This window comes from Oncorhynchus mykiss, chromosome 18, assembly GCF_013265735.2.
Source record: "Oncorhynchus mykiss isolate Arlee chromosome 18, USDA_OmykA_1.1, whole genome shotgun sequence".
In the NCBI taxonomy this organism is placed as follows: Eukaryota; Metazoa; Chordata; class Actinopteri; order Salmoniformes; family Salmonidae; genus Oncorhynchus; species Oncorhynchus mykiss.
The window spans coordinates 9,646,715-9,669,846 of record NC_048582.1 but is presented as its reverse complement, the minus strand read 5'-3'; the positions used below and the strand labels follow the sequence as shown (position 1 = coordinate 9,669,846).

Sequence of the window (23,132 nt, the reverse complement as noted above, 5' to 3'; positions counted from 1 at the left end):
TAAATGTCTTAGTTTTTTAGCTCACTGGGCTGTAGCCTCCAGTACTCTGCTTAGAGTCGTTAACACGAGGGTTCTCTGATTTGACCAACTACACTGCTCTACTGGCAAAACCTTTCCTTATCATCTCTCCAAGTGTCTATTTTTAAATCCTCCTTTGTCACTTTGTTATTATCTTTGTAATATTCTATGTGTGTACGTGTCTAATCCATGTTGCATCACAGATTGTTTAGCCCGTTTATTCAAATGTTTCCTTCATGTGATTTGAAGCAGAAGAAAGATATGCAGATAAGAGGGAGTTAGAGAGAGCAGTGCAGCTGTGGTCCTGTTTATCATTCTGTTATCTCCCCACAGCCTCCTAGTCCTGTTTATCATTCTGTTATCTCCCCCCAGCATCCTAGTCCTGTTTATCATTCTGCTATCTCCCCCCAGCCTCCTAGTCCTGTTTATCATTCTGCTATCTCCCCCCAGCCTCCTAGTCCTGTTTATCATTCTGTTATCTCCCCACAGCATCCTAGTCCTGTTTATCATTCTGCTATCTCCCCCCAGCCTCCTAGTCCTGTTTATCATTCTGTTATCTCCCCCCAGCATCCTAGTCCTGTTTATCATTCTGCTATCTCCCCCCAGCCTCCTAGTCCTGTTTATCATTCTGCTATCTCCCCCCAGCCTCCTAGTCCTGTTTATCATTCTGTTATCTCCCCACAGCATCCTAGTCCTGTTTATCATTCTGCTATCTCCCCCCAGCCTCCTAGTCCTGTTTATCATTCTGTTATCTCCCCCCAGCCTCCTAGTCCTGTTTATCATTCTGTTATCTCCCCCCAGCCTCCTAGTCCTGTTTATCATTCTGTTATCTCCCCCCAGCCTCCTAGTCCTGTTTATCATTCTGTTATCTCCCCCCAGCCTCCTAGTCCTGTTTATCATTCTGTTATCTCCCTCCAGCCTCCTAGTCCTGTTTATCATTATGTTATCTCCCCCCAGCCTCCTAGTCCTGTTTATCATTCTGTTATCTCCCCACAGCCTCCTAGTCCTGTTTATCATTCTGTTATCTCCCTCCAGCCTCCTAGTCCTGTTTATCATTCTGTTATCTCCCCCCAGCCTCCTAGTCCTGTTTATCATTCTGTTATCTCCCCACAGCCTCCTAGTCCTGTTTATCATTCTGTTATCTCCCTCCAGCCTCCTAGTCCTGTTTATCATTCTGTTATCTCCCCCCAGCCTCCTAGTCCTGTTTATCATTCTGTTATCTCCCCCCAGCCTCCTAGTCCTGTTTATCATTCTGTTATCTCCCCCCAGCCTCCTAGTCCTGTTTATCATTCTGTTATCTCCCTCCAGCCTCCTAGTCCTGTTTATCATTCTGTTATCTCCCCCCAGCCTCCTAGTCCTGTTTATCATTCTGTTATCTCCCCCCAGCCTCCTAGTCCTGTTTATCATTCTGTTATCTCCCCACAGCCTCCTAGTCCTGTTTATCATTCTGTTATCTCCCCCCAGCCTCCTAGTCCTGTTTATCATTCTGTTATCTCCCCACAGCCTCCTAGTCCTGTTTATCATTCTGTTATCTCCCCCCAGCCTCCTAGTCCTGTTTATCATTCTGTTATCTCCCCCCAGCCTCCTAGTCCTGTTTATCATTCTGTTATCTCCCCCCAGCCTCCTAGTCCTGTTTATCATTCTGTTATCTCCCCACAGCCTCCTAGTCCTGTTTATCATTCTGTTATCTCCCCCCAGCCTCCTAGTCCTGTTTATCATTCTGTTATCTCCCCCCAGCCTCCTAGTCCTGTTTATCATTCTGTTATCTCCCCACAGCCTCCTAGTCCTGTTTATCATTCTGTTATCTCCCCACAGCCTCCTAGTCCTGTTTATCATTCTGTTATCTTCCCCCAGCCTCCTAGTCCTGTTTATCATTCTGCTATCTCCCCCGGCCTCCTAGTCCTGTGTATCATTCTGCTATATCCCCCCAGTCTAGTCCTGTTTATCATTGTTATCTCCCCCCTAGTCTCATAGTCCAGTTTATCATTCTGCTATATCCCCTCAGTCTAGTCCTGTTTATCAACTTGTTATCTCCCCCAGCCTCCTAGTCCTGTTTCTCATTCTGTTATCTCTCCCCAGTCTAGTCCTGTTTATAATTATGTTTCTCCCCCTGGTCTAGTCCATTTTATCATTCTGTTATCTCTCCCCAGTCTAGTCCTGTTTATCATTCTGTTATCTCTCCCCAGTCTAGTCCTGTTTATCATTCTGTTATCTCTCCCCAGTCTAGTCCTGTTTATCATTCGGTTATCTCCCTCCCTAGTCTCCTAGGCTAGTCCAGACAAAGTAGCATCATTAGCTTTGGCAAATGACCCACGCAGCCATTGTGTTTCAGCCATGGCATGTTAGTGTGTCTTTTAACTGTGGCTAAACAAGTCCATTCACTTGTAAAAGAGAGCCACCATTGGCAGATACTTGGCATGTCTAACAGAGGAGGCTTTCACACGAGGAGGAAGGACCTTGGAGGGAAAAAATACACAAAAAAAACATCACACCGCCTCAGACATTTCTTGGCGTTGAGGAAATATTCATAGTCACATTTGAGTTGACCTAACAAAATGTGGGACACCCCTGTTCAGACTCTGAGGGTCTGGGTTTTATTAGTTAGCTGTAGCCTAATAATACAGTCTCATACAGCAGCCTAGTTGGGCAGTGAGGATGAGGAAGCCCAGAAGTTCATTTTAGAGCGATGTGTTTAGGAGGAGGGCTGTTGTTTTGCGACCCTCTTTGTTCCGGGTGGAATTTGGGGGTTGCGGGGCCAGTGGGTCCTACCCATTCCTTTTAATCATGTTTGGAAGGAGTCCAATCCTTCCCAGAGAGGAGGAGTGGCTCCTAAATTAGGAAGCAAATAAGTTTTCCCTTTTCTTATTGTGCTCTAATACAGAATATATTAAATATATTATAGATATAGATAATATTATAATATAGACAGTAAGCAAAAACATCAAGACAGGACCACATAGACATAGGGAGTCCTTATAAAACATCAAGACAGGACCACATAGGCATAGGGAGTCCTTATAAAACATCAAGACAGGACCACATAGACATAGGGAGTCCTTATAAAACATCAAGACAGGACCACATAGACATAGGGGGTCAGTATATCAAAGTCAGGAACGTTTGTGTCATTTTAGAAATCTGGTAATGTGACTGAGTATGAACAAGTGTTGAGTGTAGTGTCCAACACAGAGACCTCACGGTCACCTGAGGGGTCAGTGTGAGAACTCTCTCATTGTATTCTCTCTACTGAAGAGAAAAAGGAGAAAAGACCTCTGAATTGGGAAATTGTGACGCTTCATTGCCATGTCATCGATCTGCATTAGTTTCAGAAACTCACACCACTCCGTTCAGTCAACAACTTGGCAGTTCTATAGATCCATCAGGGTTCGGCTACAATGGCTGTTTCCTGATTTCAGGGTTGAGCCGTGACCGAACGCCTGTTCCCCAAACCCAATGATTGTGTGCCACGTCATCGACTATGCCGTAGGGCACCAGATTGCAATAACAGATGATGGTTAGCTGATAGGTAAAATACCTATCCAGGTGTTGTAAGCTCTGGCAAGTATCAACAACACCTGGGCAGGGGAACGTGTCCACAATGTCTGTTCTGCTACCATGTGTATACCCTGTGAATATGATCCATTACAATGTCTGTTTTCCTACCATGTGTTTACTCTGTGAATATGATTCCATTACAATGTCTGTTTTCCTACCATGTGTTTACTCTGTGAATATGATTCCATTACAATGTCTGTTTTCCTACCATGTGTTTACTCTGTGAATATGATCCATTACAATGTCTGTTTTCCTACCATGTGTTTACTCTGTGAATATGATCCATTACAATGTCTGTTTTCCTACCATGTGTTTACTCTGTGAATATGATTCCATTACAATGTCTGTTTTCCTACCATGTGTTTACTCTGTGAATATGACCCATTACAATGTCTGTTTTCCTACCATGTGTATACTCTGTGAATATGATCCATTACAATGGATGGATAGTGAGAGAGAGATTTCAGCGTTATACAAATTCTGCAGATAAACTTCATATTAAGCATGGAATGATTTATCTATGGAATGATATATCTATGGAATGATATATCTATGGAATGATATATCTATGGAATGATATATCTATGGAATGATATATCTATGGAATGATTTATGTCTGGAATGATTTATCTATGGAATGATTTATGTATGGAATGATTTATGTCTGGAATGATTTACGTCTGGAATGATATATTTATGGAATGATTTATGTCTGGAATGATATATCTATGGAATGATTTATGTCTGGAATGATATATTTATGGAATGATTTATGTCTGGAATGATTTATCTATGGAATGATTTATGTCTGGAATGATATATTTATGGAATGATTTATGTCTGGAATGATTTATGTCTGGAATTATATATTTATGGAATGATTTACGTCTGGAATGATTTACGTCTGGAATGATATATTTATGGAATGATTTATGTCTGGAATGATATATTTATGGAATGATTTACGTCTGGAATGATATATTTATGGAATGATTTACGTCTGGAATGATATATTTATGGAATGATATATGTCTGGAATGATATATTTATGGAATGATTTACGTCTGGAATGATATATTTATGGAATGATTTATGTCTGGAATGATATATTTATGGAATTATTTATCTATGGAATGATTTACGTCTGGAATTATATATTTATGGAATGATTTATGTCTGGAATGATTTACGTCTGGAATGATATATTTATGGAATGATTTATGTCTGGAATTATATATTTATGGAATTATTTATCTATGGAATGATTTACGTCTGGAATTATATATTTATGGAATGATTTATGTCTGGAATGATTTACGTCTGGAATGATTTATGTCTGGAATGATTTACGTCTGGAATGATATATTTATGGAATGATTTATGTCTGGAATTATATATTTATGGAATTATTTATCTATGGAATGATTTACGTCTGGAATTATATATTTATGGAATGATTTATGTCTGGAATGATTTACGTCTGGAATGATTTATGTCTGGAATGATTTACGTCTGGAATGATATATTTATGGAATGATTTATGTCTGGAATGATATATTTATGGAATGATTTATGTCTGGAATGATTTATGTCTGGAATGATATATTTATGGAATGATTTATGTCTGAAATTATATATTTATGGAATGATTTATGTAGGTGGAGGCCTGGAGGGAAGGAAAGGGGAAAATGATTTGTTGTTCTAAAGAACGGCTAAGTGGTGATAGTTAGTGGCCAGGTTAAAGATCATGTGGGTGAAAGATTCCTTCCTGTGGTTAAACGATGTGATGGTTAACATGCCTGACTGAACTGTGAGAACGCAACCATCCCACAACGTTTCTGAATGGCCCACTTGGCTCCAATAATACTAGGTTGCATTCAGTGGGAACCAGCATAGCAAAACGTTTTGCAGTCGAAAACTAAAAATATGTGTTATTGTTATTGGAGGAGTTCGGATCATTTATTGTCATTTCACTAACATTTTCTTCCCCACTGAACAGGGCCTAGTGGTGGTATGTAGGCTTTATGGAGTCTGGTACAGAGAGGGGGTCTGTTATAGAGAGGGGGTCTGCTATAGAGAGGCTTAGAGAGGGTGTCTGGTATGCTATAGAGAGGGGGTCTGGTATAGAGAGGGAGTCTGGTATAGAGAGGGGGTCTGCTATAGAGAGAGGTCTGCTATAGAGATGGGGTCTGCTATAGAGAGGTGGTCTGGCATAGAGAGGGGGTCTGGTTTAGAGAGTGGGTTTGGTATAGAGAGGGGGTCTGTTATAGAGAGGGGGTCTGTTATAGAGAGGGGGTCTGGCTTAGAGAGGGGGTCTGGCTTAGAGAGGGGTCTGTTATAGAGAGGGGTCTGCTATAGAGATGGGGTCTGCTATAGAGAGGGGGTCTGGTATGTTATAGAGAGGGGGTCTGGTATAGAGAGGGGCTCTGTTATAGAGAGGTGGTCTGTTATAGAGAGGGGTCTGGTATAGAGAGGGGGTCTGGCTTAGAGAGGGGGTATGGCTTAGAGAGGGTGTCTGGTATAGACAGGGGTCTGTTATAGAGAGGGGGTCTGGCTTAGAGAGGGGGTCTGGTATAGACAGGGGTCTGGCTTAGAGAGGGGTCTGGTATAGAGAGGGGGTCTGGTATAGAGAGGGGGTCTGGTATAGAGAAGGGGTCTGTTATAGAGAGGGGGTCTGGCTTAGAGAGGGGGTCTGTTATAGAGAGGGGTCTGCTATAGAGATGGGGTCTGCTATAGAGAGGGGGTATGGTATGTTATAGAGAGGGGGTCTGGATTAGAGAGTGGGTCTGGTATAGAGAGGGGGTCTGGTATAGAGAGGGGGTCTGTTATAGAGAGGGGGTCTGTTATAGAGAGGGGGTCTGTTATAGAGAGGGGTCTGTTATAGAGAGGGGGTCTGGTATAGACAGGGGTCTGGCTTAGAGAGGGGGTCTGGTATAGAGAGAGGGGGTCTGGTATAGACAGGGGTCTGGCTTAGAGAGGGGGTCTGGTATAGAGAGGGGGTCTGGCTTAGAGAGGGGGTCTGGTATAGACAGGGGTCTGGCTTAGAGAGGGGTCTGGTATAGAGAGGGGTCTGCTATAGAGATGGGGTCTGCTATAGAGAGGGGGTATGGTATGTTATAGAGAGGGGGTCTGGTTTAGAGAGTGGGTCTGGTATAGAGAGGGGGTCTGGTATAGAGAGGGGGTCTGTTATAGAGAGGGGGTCTGTTATAGAGAGGGGTCTGCTATAGAGATGGGGTCTGCTATAGAGAGGGGGTCTGGTATGTTATAGAGAGGGGTCTGGTATAGAGAGGGGGTCTGGTATAGAGAGGGGCTCTGTTATAGAGAGGTGGTATGTTATAGAGAGGGGTCTGGTATAGAGAGGGGGTCTGGCTTAGAGAGGGGGTATGGCTTAGAGAGGGTGTCTGGTATAGACAGGGGTCTGTTATAGAGAGGGGGTCTGGTATAGACAGGGGTCTGGCTTAGAGAGGGGGTCTGGTATAGAGAGGGGGTCTGGTATAGAGAGGGGGTCTGGTATAGAGAAGGGGTCTGTTATAGAGAGGGGGTCTGGCTTAGAGAGGGGGTCTGTTATAGAGAGGGGGTCTGTTATAGAGAGGGGTCTGGTATAGAGAGGGGGTCTGTTATAGAGAGGGGTTTGCTATAGAGAGGGGGTCTGGCTTAGAGAGGGGGTATGGCTTAGAGAGGGTGTCTGGTATAGACAGGGGTCTGTTATAGAGAGGGGGTCTGGTATAGAGAGGGGGTCTGGTATAGACAAGGGTCTGGCTTAGAGAGGGGGTCTGGTATAGAGATGGGGTCTGCTATAGAGAGGGGGTATGGTATGTTATAGAGAGGGGGTCTGGTTTAGAGAGTGGGTCTGGTATAGAGAGGGGGTCTGGTATAGAGAGGGGGTCTGTTATAGAGAGGGGGTCTGTTATAGAGAGGGGTCTGGTATAGAGAGGGGGTCTGTTATAGAGAGGGGTCTGCTATAGAGGGGGGGTCTGGCTTAGAGAGGGGGTATGGCTTAGAGAGGGTGTCTGGTATAGACAGGGGTCAATGATATAGAGAGGGGGTCTGGTATAGAGAGGGGGTCTGGCTTAGAGAGGGGGTCTGGTATAGAGAGGGGGTCTGGCTTAGAGAGGGGGTCTGGTATAGACAGGGGTCTGGCTTAGAGAAGGGGTCTGGTATAGACAGGGGTCTGGCTTAGAGAGGGGGTTTGGTATAGAGAGGGGGTCTGGCTTAGAGAGGGGGTCTGGCTTAGAGAGGGGGTCTGGTATAGAGAGGGGGTCTGGTATAGAGAGGGGGTCTGGTTTAGAGAGGGGGTCTGCTATAGAGAGGGGTCTGCTATAGAGATGGGGTCTGCTATAGAGAGGGGGTCTGGAATGTTATAGAGAGGGGGTCTGGTTTAGAGAGGGGGTCTGGTATAGAGAGGGGGTCTGGTATAGAGAGGGGGTCTGGTTTAGAGAGGGGGTCTGCTATAGAGATGGGGTCTGCTATAGAGAGGGGGTCTGGTATGTTATAGAGAGGGGGTCTGGTTTAGAGAGTGGGTCTGGTATAGAGAGGGGGTCTGGTTTAGAGAGGGGGCCTGGCATAGAGAGGGGTTCTGTTATAGAGAGGGGGTCTGTTATAGAGAGGGGGTCTGGTTTAGAGAGGGGGTCTGGTTTAGAGAGGGTGTCTGGTTTAGAGAGGGGTCTGCTATAGAGAGGCTTAGAGAGGGTGTCTGGTATACCTCTGGTATAGAGAGGGGGTCTGGTATAGAGAGGGGGTCTGGCTTAGAGAGTTGGTCTGGTATGCTATAGAGAGGGGGTCTGGTTTATAGAAGGGGTCTGTTATAGAGAGGGGGTCTGGTATGCTATAGAGAGGGGGTCTGGTATAGAGAGTGGGTCTGGTATGCTATAGAGAGGGGGTCTGGTTTATAGAAGGGGTCTGTTATAGAGAGGGGGTCTGGTATGCTATAGAGAGGGGGCTGGTTTATAGAAGGGGTCTGTTATAGAGAGTGGGTCTGGTATGCTATAGAGAGGGGTTCTGTTTAGGAGTAGCAGTAGTTAAGAGTCAGAACAGAGTTTTTAAACGGCTCACAGAACACGTAACATAGTGGCATTAAAAATAAAACGACTTCTAATCTCCTGTTTTAGATCGGCATGTTTGTCCACTTCCTAAAACAGTGTTTTGTTTATTCCTTCACACCAGTAGGTCACATGTCAGTACATACACACACCAGTAGGTCACATGTCAGTACATACACACACCAGTAGGTCACATGTCAGTACATACACACAACCAGTAGGTCACATGTCAGTACATACACACAACCAGTAGGTCACATGTCAGTACATACACACAACCAGTAGGTCACATGTCAGTACATACACACAACCAGTAGGTCACATGTCAGTACATACACACAACCAGTAGGTCACATGTCAGTACATACACACAACCAGTAGGTCACATGTCAGTACATACACACAACCAGTAGGTCACATGTCAGTACATACACACAACCAGTAGGTTACATGTCAGTACATACACACACCAGTAGGTCACATGTCAGTACATACACACACCAGTAGGTCACATGTCAGTACATACACACACCAGTAGGTCACATGTCAGTACATACACACAACCAGTAGGTCACATGTCAGTACATACACACACCAGTAGGTCACATGTCAGTACATACACACAACCAGTAGGTCACATGTCAGTACATACACACAACCAGTAGGTCACATGTCAGTACATACACACAACCAGTAGGTCACATGTCAGTACATACACACAACCAGTAGGTCACATGCCATTACATACACATCAGTAGGTCACATGCCATTACATACACACACCAGTAGGTCACATGTCAGTACATACACACACCAGTAGGTCACATGTCAGTACATACACACAACCAGTAGGTCACATGTCAGTACATACACACAACCAGTAGGTCACATGTCAGTACATACACACAACCAGTAGGTCACATGTCAGTACATACACACAACCAGTAGGTCACATGTCAGTACATACACACAACCAGTAGGTCACATGTCAGTACATACACACACCAGTAGGTCACATGTCAGTACATACACACACCAGTAGGTCACATGTCAGTACATACACACACCAGTAGGTCACATGTCAGTACATACACACAACCAGTAGGTCACATGTCAGTACATACACACAACCAGTAGGTCACATGTCAGTACATACACACAACCAGTAGGTCACATGTCAGTACATACACACAACCAGTAGGTCACATGTCAGTACATACACACAACCAGTAGGTCACATGTCAGTACATACACACAACCAGTAGGTCACATGTCAGTACATACACACAACCAGTAGGTCACATGTCAGTACATACACACAACCAGTAGGTCACATGTCAGTACATACACACAACCAGTAGGTCACATGTCAGTACATACACACCAGTAGGTCACATGCCATTACATACACACAACCAGTAGGTCACATGTCAGTACATACACACAACCAGTAGGTCACATGCCATTACATACACACCAGTAGGTCACATGCCAGTACATACACACCAGTAGGTCACATGCCATTACATACACACAACCAGTAGGTCACATGCCATTACATACACACCAGTAGTTCACATGCCAGTACATACACACCAGTAGGTCACATGCCATTACATACACACCAGTAGGTCACATGCCATTACATACACACCAGTAGGTCACATGCCAGTACATACACACCAGTAGGTCACATGCCATTACATACACACAACCAGTTAGTCCCATGCCCTCATGTCTCTGTATAATACTGTAAGATGGAAGGGTGTTCCATGCACTCATGTCTCTGTATAATACTGTATATAAGATGGTTGGGAGTTCCATGCGCTCATGGGTCTTTACAATACTGTACGTTTCGTGGAATTTGTTCTGGGCCTGGGGACTGTGAAAAGACCCCTGGCATGTCTGGTGGGGTGCACAGCCACGTGGTAGTACAGTCCTTCTCCAGGACAGTGGGGTTCTCCCCGGGGAGTGTGGGAAACACAGAGGCACCCTCACAGAGCTGTCACACACTCTCATAATCCCATATAAAGCCCTGTGTGTGTGTGTGTGTGTGTGTGTGTGTGTGTGTGTGTGTGTGTGTGTGTGTGTGTGTGTGAATGATTTGGATCGTCAACAGACCTGGCTTCAAATAGTATTCATTTTCTTTTAAATACTTTAGCTGTGCTTGCCTGGCGCAATGTAACTAACAAAATAGTCCCAAAATTGCAAACTGCAAACCCCGTCCATCTGGCATCTCCAGTTAGGCTCAATCAAACCCTCACAGCATTTGAAAGAAAACAAACACTATTTGAACACAGGTCTGATTGGGGCAAAACCCCTGTCAATCGGCTACCCAGTTACCCAGCCTCAGTCCCCTTGTAATTGCGTCATTTACGTGTCAAGAAGTTGCCGTGATTCAGTACAAAAAAAAAACCTGGAGGGAGCTGACACCTGTTCCCCTATTCAAGTCAACGAACAAAGCAGTCAGAACATTGGGCCTCGCCTGGGTCTGCCTCTCTCTGCCCCTCTGTGCCTCTGTCTGTCTGTCTCTCTCTCTGCCCCCTCTCACAGCCAGAGCTCTTCTAGCAACAAAGGCAAGTTCAGAAATGGAATGGCAGCACTAGTTGGTTCATTAATCATCACAAGTTCACAACTGCTGAGCACCCAGCAGGTTGCAGCCAGGGCCTTCAGCCTCCAGAGTCCAGGTCATTCTCTCTGTTGGAGAAGGGGCACAGTGACCCACCCACACAATGACCTGCCTCTCACACTGTAGCCAACGGTGTAGGGTGAGGTTGACATTAGATGCTGATGTTGGGTCAGGGTGCCCTTTGGGATGCAGTCACAGTAGGAAGGTGTCAAGTCTGAATCCTGGGCTGAATGCTCTCTCTTCTGCCTGATAGCAGCCATTAGCTGAGGGACTCCGGGACCAGGGAGACCAGGGATGCAGTGACTCAGGGATGCAGGGACTCCGGGACCAGGGACTCAGGGAGACAGGGACTCAGGGACCAGGGAGACAGGGACTCAGGGACTCAGGGAGACAGGGACTCAGGGAGACAGGGACTCAGGGAGACAGGGACTCAGGGACCAGGGAGACAGGGAGACAGGGACCAGGGAGACAGGGACTCAGGGATGCAGGGACTCAGGGACCAGGGAGACAGGGACTCAGGGACTCAGGGAGACAGGGACTCAGGGAGACAAGGAGGCAGGGACTCAGGGAGACAGGGACTCAGGGAGACCGGGACTCAGGGAGACAGGGACTCAGGGAGACAGGGACTCAGGGACTCAGGGAGGCAGGGACTCAGGGAGAGGGACTCAGGGATGCAGGGACTCAGGGAGACAGGGACCATTATCCAGGCTCAGCTGTACCACTCTGAAGCACAAGGTAGATAGAGACTTGCATCAAGCCTTTAGAAGTCAAGAAGACAGAAGTTATCATGCTGTTTTGCTGTATTGTTGGTTTTCGTGGAAGGTACATAAAGGCTTGAATGGGAGGCATGTATGTAGGATCTTAATTTGATCACCCTGTTGCTGCATCAATATTTTCCTGCTGTGAGACAGCAGAGAGAGAGTAACGGAGTAAAGTGCTTTACTATTGCACACCAAACTGATAAGCCCAATACAATACAGGGCGCAGGACACTATACCAGACAACCCAAAACCACAGGGTGTCCAGTATAGAAAATAAAATACACCACGACCTAATATGTACACACGTAACATAAAGACAATCCCCCACAAAACAAGTGCGGGTCAAACTACTACATATAAGGATGTTAATTAAACTAAAATATACACAGGTGAAACTAATAAGACAAAACCAACGAAAAAGGGATCGGTAGCGGCTAGTAGGACGGTGACGACGACCGCCGAGCACCACCCGAACAGGCAGGGGAGCCAACTTCTAGTAGGACGGTGACGACGACCGCCGAGCACCACCCGAACAGGCAGGGGAGCCAACTTCTAGTAGGACGGTGACGACGACCGCCGAGCACCACCCGAACAGGCAGGGGAGCCAACTTCTAGTAGGACGGTGACGACGACCGCCGAGCACCACCCGAACAGGCAGGGGAGCCAACTTCGGCGGAAGTCGTGACACATTGACCCCCCTCCCTCCCCCATTTTCACTTTTATAACTACGGGTTACCGACATATTCAAATAATGACTGACATATTTTCATTAAACACATTCTTTTGATGAATGTATTCGTACTATTTGATCCTTCCATGGTATATGGTCCCGTTCGTTTGTCTGACCCAGTCGTTAAGTTTCTTTGTTCTAAATCTGTGGAGTTGTTTGTTCTAATGATGGCTGCCAACGTTCTTATACCTTGCTTGCTAGCGTGCCAAATTCGGCGAACACAGTCACGTGCAGCTAGAATAATAGCAAAGTAGCTGCATTTGCGTTTGTTTAAGCTGTTGTCTAGTGATTTTATTTGAATACGTCTATAACAATGAGCTAATGATGAGAAATTTCGCCTGGCACAGAACATTTGCTCTCTCTCCAGGACACTGTTCAGAGGAGCTAGCCAACTACACAGCTAACACAATCACTTCAAACTGAAGCTGGAATGACAGCAAACTAACTGTATTTCTTTGTATATATCCATAGAAATGTTCCTGATTCATGATTTCAGCTGGCTGAGAAAAGCTGCCAGTCTGTCTGTCTCGTCCTGACTCCCGACATATTCATTACCCTAGTTAACCTGGAGATCGAATTTCAATATTGAAACAATGTTTAAAATGTCATAGAGACAGACGGCAAGTTTATTACAAATCTGCGCTGTTGAAAACCAAATGTTAGTCTAAAAGAAATGGGAGATAATGTCTAGATGTTTTTTAGAGGGTAGATCTAGTATATAAATTGCCTGGCTGGGCTGATGAGACAGTGGATTGCACAGTCAGATGGAACAGAGTAAATAGGCATTTCAACATCATAGATTTAGCCGGTGGTAACTTGTGGAATAGACACCAGCTGTAATGCGGTTTTAACCAATCAGCATCCAGTATTAGACCCACCCATTGTATAACACTGCATACCAATACCAAGCTGTACCAATACCAAGCAATACCAAGCTGCTTACCAATGTAATTACAGCAGTAAAACTAAATGTTTTGACATACCCGTGGTATACGGTGTGATATACCATGGCTTTCAGCCAATCAGAATTCAGGGCTCAAACCACCCAGTTTATAAAGTACAATATATCATTAATATCTCACTGATTCATCTCATTGTTGTCATGTAAATGTGTGTCTTGAAGATGTTGCTTGATAGTAATGGTGTGGTTATGGAAAGGCTACTCTGTTGTCCCTGTCCAGCAGAGACGAGGCTCCCTGCTTTCTTAAGGAAATAATGAATACATTATCCTACTCCACTCACTGTTCAGATTAGCAAAGTAATCTTGTTTATGTGGTTTTAAACAGACACCTTGCCAGCATGTAGAATGTTAGGTTGAGTTAAAACAGCGACTAGTCGTGGGAGCCTGCCAGTAGGAGCAGCCTTTTATCCGGGACAGAGTGAGTGTGAGGAGAGACTTCACAGGCCAGTGTTTAGCTACAGCATTAGAGGGAACAACGGAACACAACAGGTCAGGGCAGGAAATCAATAAAGACTTACACACTGGTGATTCACAGGGAAACATCTGGGGAAAGATCAGTTAGTAGCAGGCCACTGGAGCCTGGACTGGGACTGGAGAACATTAGTTGTTTACTTGTTTTGTCCATGTAAGTATCTAAGTGTATACTTGTTTTGTCCATGTAAGTATCTAAGTGTGTACTTGTTTTGTCCATGTAAGTATCTAAGTGTTTACTTGTTTTGTCCATGTAAGTATCTAAGTGTATACTTGTTTTGTCCATGTAAGTATCTAAGTGTATACTTGTTTTGTCCATGTAAGTATCTAAGTGTATACTTGTTTTGTCCATGTAAGTATCTTAAGTGTATACTTTTTTTTGGTCCTCTTTTCTGAGAAGTGAATACAATTAGTCAATAATTGAAGTGAATACAATTAGTTATTTTGTTTTTTATTCAGGAAACATTCAGGAAAACGTAGTGTTTTGGTCTCATAAAGAGTTTTCATTATGAGAAGTGCATTGTATTTATTTATTATCATTAAGATAGGGATATATTTGTCAAGGGAGCCCTGACCAAAATATATTATCATAATGGTGTATAAAGGTAGCAGCATAATGGTGTATAAAGGTAGCAGCATAATGGTGTATAATGAGAGCAGCATAATGGTGTATAATGAGAGCAGCATAATGGTGTATAAAGGTAGCAGCATAATGGTGTATAATGAGAGCAGCATAATGGTGTATAAAGGTAGCAGCATAATGGTATATAATGAGAGCAGCATAATGGTGTATAAAGGTAGCAGCATAATGGTGTATAATGAGAGCAGCATAATGGTGTATAAAGGTAGCAGCATAATGGTGTATAATGAGAGCAGCATAATGGTGTATAAAGGCAGCAGCACAATGGTGTATAAAGGTAGCAGCATAATGGTGTATAAAGGTAGCAGCATAATGGTGTATAAAGGTAGCAGCATAATGGTGTATAATGAGAGCAGCATAATGGTGTATAAAGGTAGCAGCATAATGGTGTATAATGAGAGCAGCATAACGGTGTATAAAGGTAGCAGCATAATGGTGTATAAAGGTAGCAGCATAATTGTGTATAAAGGTAGCAGCATAATGGTGTATAATGGGAACAGCATAATGGTGTATAAAGGTAGCAGCATAATGGTGGATAAAGGTAGCAGCATAATGGTGTATAAAGGTAGCAGCATAATGGTGTATAAAGGTAGCAGCATAATGGTGTATAAAGGTAGCAGCATAATGGTGGATAAAGGTAGCAGCATAATGGTGTATAAAGGTAGCAGCATAATGGTGGATAAAGGTAGCAGCATAATGGTGGATAAAGGTAGCAGCATAATGGTGGATAAAGGTAGCAGAATAATGGTGGATAAAGGTAGCAGCATAATGGTGGATAAAGGTAGCAGCATAATGGTGTATAAAGGTAGCAGCATAATGGTGGATAAAGGTAGCAGCATAATGGTGTATATTGTGGTGTCATTTCTCACACATTGACTGGTTTATCAGATTTATACTTTTTCTTCAAACTTCACTCCAGATCCTCACTATTTGTCGATTTCCAAATCCTTTTAATTCCACTCTGTTTCGTCCATGAAGACAACATTTCATTTCCCAAATGAGGCATTAGTTCAGAGTCTGCTGAAACCCCTGTACAACCAAGTGCTAATGTAGTTACAATGTTAGTAATATATTGATAGAAGGAACACTTCTCTGAGAATTAGCCATAAGTGAAATAGTTGACATTCTGAAACCTTTAACAAGACACATTTCTAGGAACTGCCAGTATGGTGTGGTAGTTGTTGTGTCTAGACTTTCATTGGCCAAAAACATGTAAAGCATCTCATGGCTGTGAGAGAAAGGGGGGGATAGATTCTGTCTGCCAGGCCTTGCTCTGCTCCCTCTCCAGAGAGAGTGCCTTGTCATTCCATGTAAAAGCTGTGGTCCCACTTTAAACCAAGCAACCATTTAAAAGCCTTTTTAAGACCTTCACAGACGCTTCACAGATCATTAATCAATAAATGGTATGTAAAGGATGGGAAAAAGGGTTATACCACATATCCAGATATATCCTTAACGCCTGTTATATAGTGTGACTTTGCTTATAAAACCTTTGTGAAGCATCTACGAAGGCCTTATAAAGGGTTTACGAAGCCTTCATTAAGCGTTGACTTTAAACATGCTGTTTGTTGGTCATTACGCCCTGTTAGCAGCACATCCTCACTGTTCCAGTATATACAGTACTGTAGTCCCACGGCTGTCCCAGACAGGCCACCAACGCAGCACTTATCCACTCCTTCCATCAGGGGGTTTTCACCATGGTTGACACATCATCTCTCGCTCTACCCAGTAGTTAGACTGTCTCATCTTTCACAGATGATCACATTTGATACGTCCATAAAAGGACTTGGCATCCGTATAAAGGAGCTTTATGTGCTTTTACAACACATTGTTCTCTGTCTTCATCTTTTCTCCTCGCTCCCTCCTTTTCTCCTCCCTCCCTTTCCCGTCTCTTTCCCTCTCTCTTCCTCTCTTTGGTTCAGGCTCATATCTGAATGGAGCTGGATCATAGAGGGCTCTAGAGATGCCACCCCTGGTTTGGGAGTAGGCTTTAGAGGGATTTTGTGGGTCTGGGCCATTGAGGTGGATTAGACATGGTCAATACAGACCTGACTTTAGGGGGTCTGGAGAGAGTGGAGGGAGAATGAGAGGAGAACGGGTAACGCTCATTAGAAGACGTGGAGGGGGTGTGTGTGTGGGGAAGGTGTGTGGGTGTTAGGGTTACAGCTACAGACACCCTCCTATCAGGGCCATGTCTGCCTCAAAAAAAAACAGGCTACAGAGCAGTCCAGACCCTACTCTCCCCTGTCTGTCTGGACCAGCCCCAACTCTCTCCTGTCTGTCTGGACCAGCCCCTACTCTCTCCTGTCTGTCTGGACCAGCCCCTACTCTCTCCTGTCTGTCTGGACCAGCCCCTACTCTCTCCTGTCTGTCTGGACCAGCCCCTACTCTCTCCTGTCTGTCTGGACCAGCCCCTACACTACCCTGTCTGTCTGGACCAGCCCCTACTCTCTCCTGTCTGTCTGGACCAGCCCCTACTCTCCCCTGTCTGTCTGGACCAGCCCCTACTCTCCCCTGTCTGTCTGGACCAGCCCCTACTCTCCCCTGTCTGTCTGGACCAGCCCCTATTCTCCCCTGTCTGTCTGGACCAGCCTCTACTGTCTCCTGTCTGTCTGGACCAGCCCCTACTCTCTCCTGTCTGTCTGGACCAGCCCCTACTCTCCCCTATCTGTCTGGACCAGGCCCTACTCTCCCCTGTCTGTCTGGACCAGCCCCTACTCTCTCCTGTCTGTCTGGACCAGCCCCTACTCTCTCCTGTCTGTCTGGACCAGCCTCTACTCTCCTGTCTGTCTGGACCAGCCCCTACTCTCTCCTGTCTGTCTGGACCAGCCCCTACTCTCTCCTGTCTGTCTGGACCAGCCTCTACTCTCCCCTGTCTGTCTGGACCAGCCCCTACTCTCTCCTGTCTGTCTGGACCAGCCCCTACTCTCTCCTGTCTGTCTGGACCAGCCTCTACTCTCTCCTGTCTGTCTGGACCAGCCCCTACTCTCCCCTAACTGGAGTCAATCATGAGCTCTGAACTACTGCTATTCTCTCTCTCTCTAACTGGTGGAGCCTAAACACTTCTTCATACTAAACATACTAAACACTTCTCCATACTGAGATCCAGTGGTGGAAAGTAGTTAAGTAAACATATTTTAAAGTATTACTTAAGTAGTTTTTTGGGGTATTCGTACTTTACTTTACTATTCATATTTTTGGCAACTTTTACTTCACTACATTCCTAAAGAAAATAATGTACTTATTTACATTTTGACAGGAAAAGGGTCCAATTCACACACTTCCAGAGAACATCCCTGGTCATCCCTAATGCTTCTGACCTAGTGGACTCACTAAACATAAATGCTTCTTTGTAAATTAGTTTTGTAGTGTGCCCTTGGCTATCCGTCTCAATAAAAAATATACTTTTACTTTTGATACATTTGAGCAATTTAATTTACTTTTGATACTTAAATATATTTTAAAACCAAATACTTATAGACTTTTACTCAAGTTGTATTTTACTGGGTGACTTTCACTTTTACTTGAGTCATTTTCTATTAAGGTATCTTTACTTCTACTCAAGTATGACAATTGAGTAGTTTTTCCACCACTGCTGAGATCTAACATCTATTCATAACTGGTGGAGAGTCATTGGCTAGAAGTTGCCCAGCTGTGAGACTCTGACACGGACTACTAGCCTCTATTGTCCAGTTTGATTCATGGTTCTTCAAGACTGTATTGCATGGGCTCTGGTCCAAGGTAGTGCACTCTATAGGGAATAGGGTGCCATTTGGGATGCACACACTGTGTAGGGCAGCAGTTTAATGAGTAACTTGCCTGGTCAGGACTTAGATCCAAAGGCCAATTAGAGACAACAGAGGGCCTGGAGTAAAGCCTATAATCAAAAGTTGTGTTGCATGATTGATTTATTGCTGGCTGGGTGGTAGGAGGGTTTGGACTGTGTCTGGGTTCCACAGAGTGTAAGAAACAGGCACACTTTAAATCCGGTCCAAAAATGACAGCACATAAGAACAATAACGTGCCAAAAACACATGCAGTAATTATGGAATGAAAACCAGGTGTGTAATGGAACAAGACAAAACAAATGGAAATATGAGAAATGGAGCGGCGATGGCTAGAAAGCCGGTGACGTCGACCGCCGAACCCCGAAAGGAACAAGGAGAGGAGAACGCCGCCCCAACAAGGACAGGAGAACGCCGCCTGAACAAGGAGAGGAGAACGCCGCCCCAACAAGGAGAGGAGAACGCCGCCCGAACAAGGAGAGGAGAACGCCGCCCCAACAAGGAGAGGAGAACGCCGCCCCAACAAGGAGAGGAGAACGCCGCCCGAACAAGGAGAGGAGACGACTTCGGTGGAAGTCGTGACACCGTTGGTGTCAACACGAGCCAGCTTCCCTGTGGAACACTTTCAACACCTTGCAGAGTCCATGCCCTGACGAATTGAGGCTGTTCTGAGGGCAAAAGGGGGTGCAACTCAATATTAGGAAGGTGTTTCTAATGTTTTGTTAATCAATATTAGGAAGGTGTTCCTAATGTTTTGTTAATCAATATTAGGAAGGTGTTCCTAATGTTTTGTACCCTCAGTGTACAACATGTATAGGCTACATCACAAACTCCTAATTAAGACACTCTATAAAAAAATGCATCTGTTCATAATCATCCACATCACTAATCATCTCCATCAGCAATACATGTTGTTACCATGACAACCTACTGTATCTACTGCCATAATCAACAGAAGGAGACCCTCCCTTCTCTCATCCAAGATACCTGACTCTGATCATGTACACACACACCCACCCCTGGCAGCTGCTTGGCGCCCAAACACCAAGTCATTACAGTTGTGTCTGAACGCCTCTTATGCTTCACTGCCAACATTAATGATCAACTTTACTTTGTTACAAACTCTCCAGTCCTTCAGCACTACAACAAGGACATTGGGGAGAGAGGGAATGTGAGAAGGAGCGTGTGTGTGTGTGTGTGTGTGTGTGTGTCCGTGCGTGTCCGTGAGTGTCCGTGAGTGTGTGTCCGTGTGCAAGCACGATTGTGTGTGTGTGTTTTCCTCAGTGATGTACAGTGTGTGTGCCAGCGTCTGCTGATGCCCATGGTGATAGTGGGGCATTAAGCACCCAGATGGTTTTAGACTGGACTTGTGCCAAGTTGCCAACTCCAGTGGTCTCCGAGGCTGCTGTGAGCAGCTAGCTAGGGCCAGATGTTTAGCACTGCAGCAACTTACGCTTGATGCTTCCTTCTCCCTTCACTTGCTCCACATCTTTAAAGAGGAAGGAGGGTTCCACATCTGTGCCCACAACATGCAGGAGAGACACACGGTTGAATAACTACACCAGAAGTTTACAGTAACAGATGTAGTGTAATTATTTGAGTCTGTCCGTCTTGGGGGTGTTGGGAGCAGAACAGAAGAAGAATGTCAGTCTCTGATGGACTAATATACACTATTCTATTCTGGACTATTCTATTCTACACTATTCTATTCTAGACTATTCTATTCTAGACTATTCTATTCTACACTATTCTGGACTATTCTATACTATTCTATTCTACACTATTCTGGACTATTCTATACTATACTATTCTATTCTACACTATTCTGGACTATTCTATACTATTCTATTCTACACTATTCTATTCTAGACTATTCTATACTATTTTATACTATTCTAGTTTACACTATTCTATTCTAGACTATTCTATACTATTCTATTCTACACTATTCTATACTATTCTATACATTCTATTTTACACTATTCTAGACTATACTATACTATTCTATACATTCTATTTTACACTATTCTAGACTATACTATACTATTCTATACATTCTATTTTACACTATTCTAGACTATACTATACTATTCTATACATTCTATTTTACACTATTCTAGACTATACTATACTATTCTATACATTCTATTTTACACTATTCTATACTATTCTATTCTACACTATTCTAGACTATTCTATACTAACCTATTCTATACTATTCAAATCAAATCATACTTTATTTGTCACATGCGCCGAATACAAGTATAGACTTTACCGTGAAATGCTTACTTACAAGCCCACATCCCCCTGAATACAACAAGTGTAGACTTTACTGTGAAATGCTTAATTACAAGCCCTTAACCAACAGTGCAGATCAAGAAGAAGAACATATTTATGATGTAGACTAACATAAAAGGTCATAATAAATATTAACACAATAAGAATAACAACAACAAGGCTTTATACAGGAGGCACCTGTACCGAGTCAGTGTGGGGGGGTATATACAGGAGGGACCTGTACCGAGTCAGTGTGGGGGGGTATATACAGGAGGCACCTGTACCAAGTCAGTGTGGGGGGGCATATACAGGAGGGACCTGTACCGAGTCAGTGTGGGGGGGTATATACAGGAGGCACCTGTACCAAGTCAGTGTGGGGGGGTATATACAGGGGGCACCTGTACCAAGTCAGTGTGGGGGGGTATATACAGGGGGCACCTGTACCGAGTCAGTGTGGGGGGGTATATACAGGAGGCACCTGTACCAAGTCAGTGTGGGGGGTATATACAGGAGGCACCTGTACCAAGTCAGTGTGGGGGGGTATATACAGGAGGGACCTGTACCGAGTCAGTGTGGGGGGGTATATACAGGAGGCACCTGTACCAAGTCAGTGTGGGGGGGTATATACAGGAGGCACCTGTACCAAGTCAGTGTGGGGGGTATATACAGGGGGCACCTGTACCAAGTCAGTGTGGGGGGGTATATACAGGGGGCACCTGTACCGAGTCAGTGTGGGGGGGTATATACAGGAGGCACCTGTACCAAGTCAGTGTGGGGGGTATATACAGGAGGCACCTGTACCAAGTCAGTGTGGGGGGGGTATATACAGGGGGCACCTGTACCGAGTCAGTGTGGGGGGGTATATACAGGGGGCACCTGTACCAAGTCAGTGTGGGGGGGTATATACAGGAGGCACCTGTACCAAGTCAGTGTGGGGGGGGGTATATACAGGGGGCACCTGTACCGAGTCAGTGTGGGGGGGTATATACAGGGGGCACCTGTACCAAGTCAGTGTGGGGGGGGTATATACAGGGGGCACCTGTACCGAGTCAGTGTGGGGGGGGTATATACAGGGGGCACCTGTACCGAGTCAGTGTGGGGGGGGTATATACAGGGGGCACCTGTACCGAGTCAGTGTGGGGGGGGTATATACAGGAGGCACCTGTACCGAGTCAGTGTGCAGGGGTACAGGCTAGTTGAGGTAATCTGTACATGTAGTTGGGGTGAAGTGACTATGCATAGGTAACAAACAAACAGCGAGTAGCAGCAGTGTACAAAAGGGAGAGTGAATGTAAATTGTCCGGTGGCGATTTTATGAATTGTTCAGCAGTCTTATGGCTTGGTGCTAGAAGCTGTTGAGGAGCCTTTTGGTCCTAGACTTGGTGCTCCGGTATTCTATTCTATACTAAACTTTTCTATACTAAACTAAACGATTCTATTCTAAACATTTCTACACTAAACTATTCTATACTATACTAAACTATTCTATACTAATCTATTCTACACTATACTATTCTATAATAATATATTCTATACTGAACTATTCTATTCTAAACTATTCTATACTAAGCTATTCTATACTAAACTATTCTATACTAAACTATTTTATTGTAAACTATTCTATACTAAACGATTTTATTGTAAACTATTCTATACTAAACAATTTTATTGTAAACTATTCTATACTAAACTATTCTACTCTATGAAAATAGGCCATTGTTCTCTTATTCTATTGGCTAAAGGGGATGAAGGTGGACCACACACTGTTCCCTCAACCCCTGCATATCTATCTTCATACCACACACTGTTCCCTCAACTCCTGCTTATCTATCTTCATACCACACACTGTTCCCTCAACCCCTGCTTGTCTGTCTTCATTTGAATTAATGTGTGTGATTATCAGTAATGACAGGATAAGTTTGTTGGGGTTTGGGATAGGGGGAGTAGCTCAATTACTGTTGCGTTGCTATAACCTTTGACCCCGCTAATGTCATTTGGGTCAGCGTTGGTGGCCACTCACTCCAGCTCTGCACAATGTCAGCACACTAGACAGGTGTCAATTGGCCAGCCCATAAAACAGTCAAAAGTACAAGTCCCAGGGGTCAGGAAGGCTTGGGGTCACTAAAGGTTTAAATGAAGTGATCAGATTTGTTAAATGGATCTATTCTGGCATAGAGGTAAAACATATTATTATCTATGGTCTGTGGTGTTCAGTTGACACGCTGCTCTTGCTACCTTGATTTCCCATATCTTTCAAGGAGTAAAA

The 23,132-nt window shown here is 44.5% G+C and overlaps 1 protein-coding gene across 2 annotated transcripts in view; it reads left to right on the top strand.

Annotated features, from left to right (window-relative positions):
* The window catches only part of LOC110496916 (semaphorin-5B-like), a 101,793-nt gene that overhangs the window by 18,887 nt on the left and 59,774 nt on the right, over positions 1-23,132 (top strand). The window lies entirely within an intron of this gene.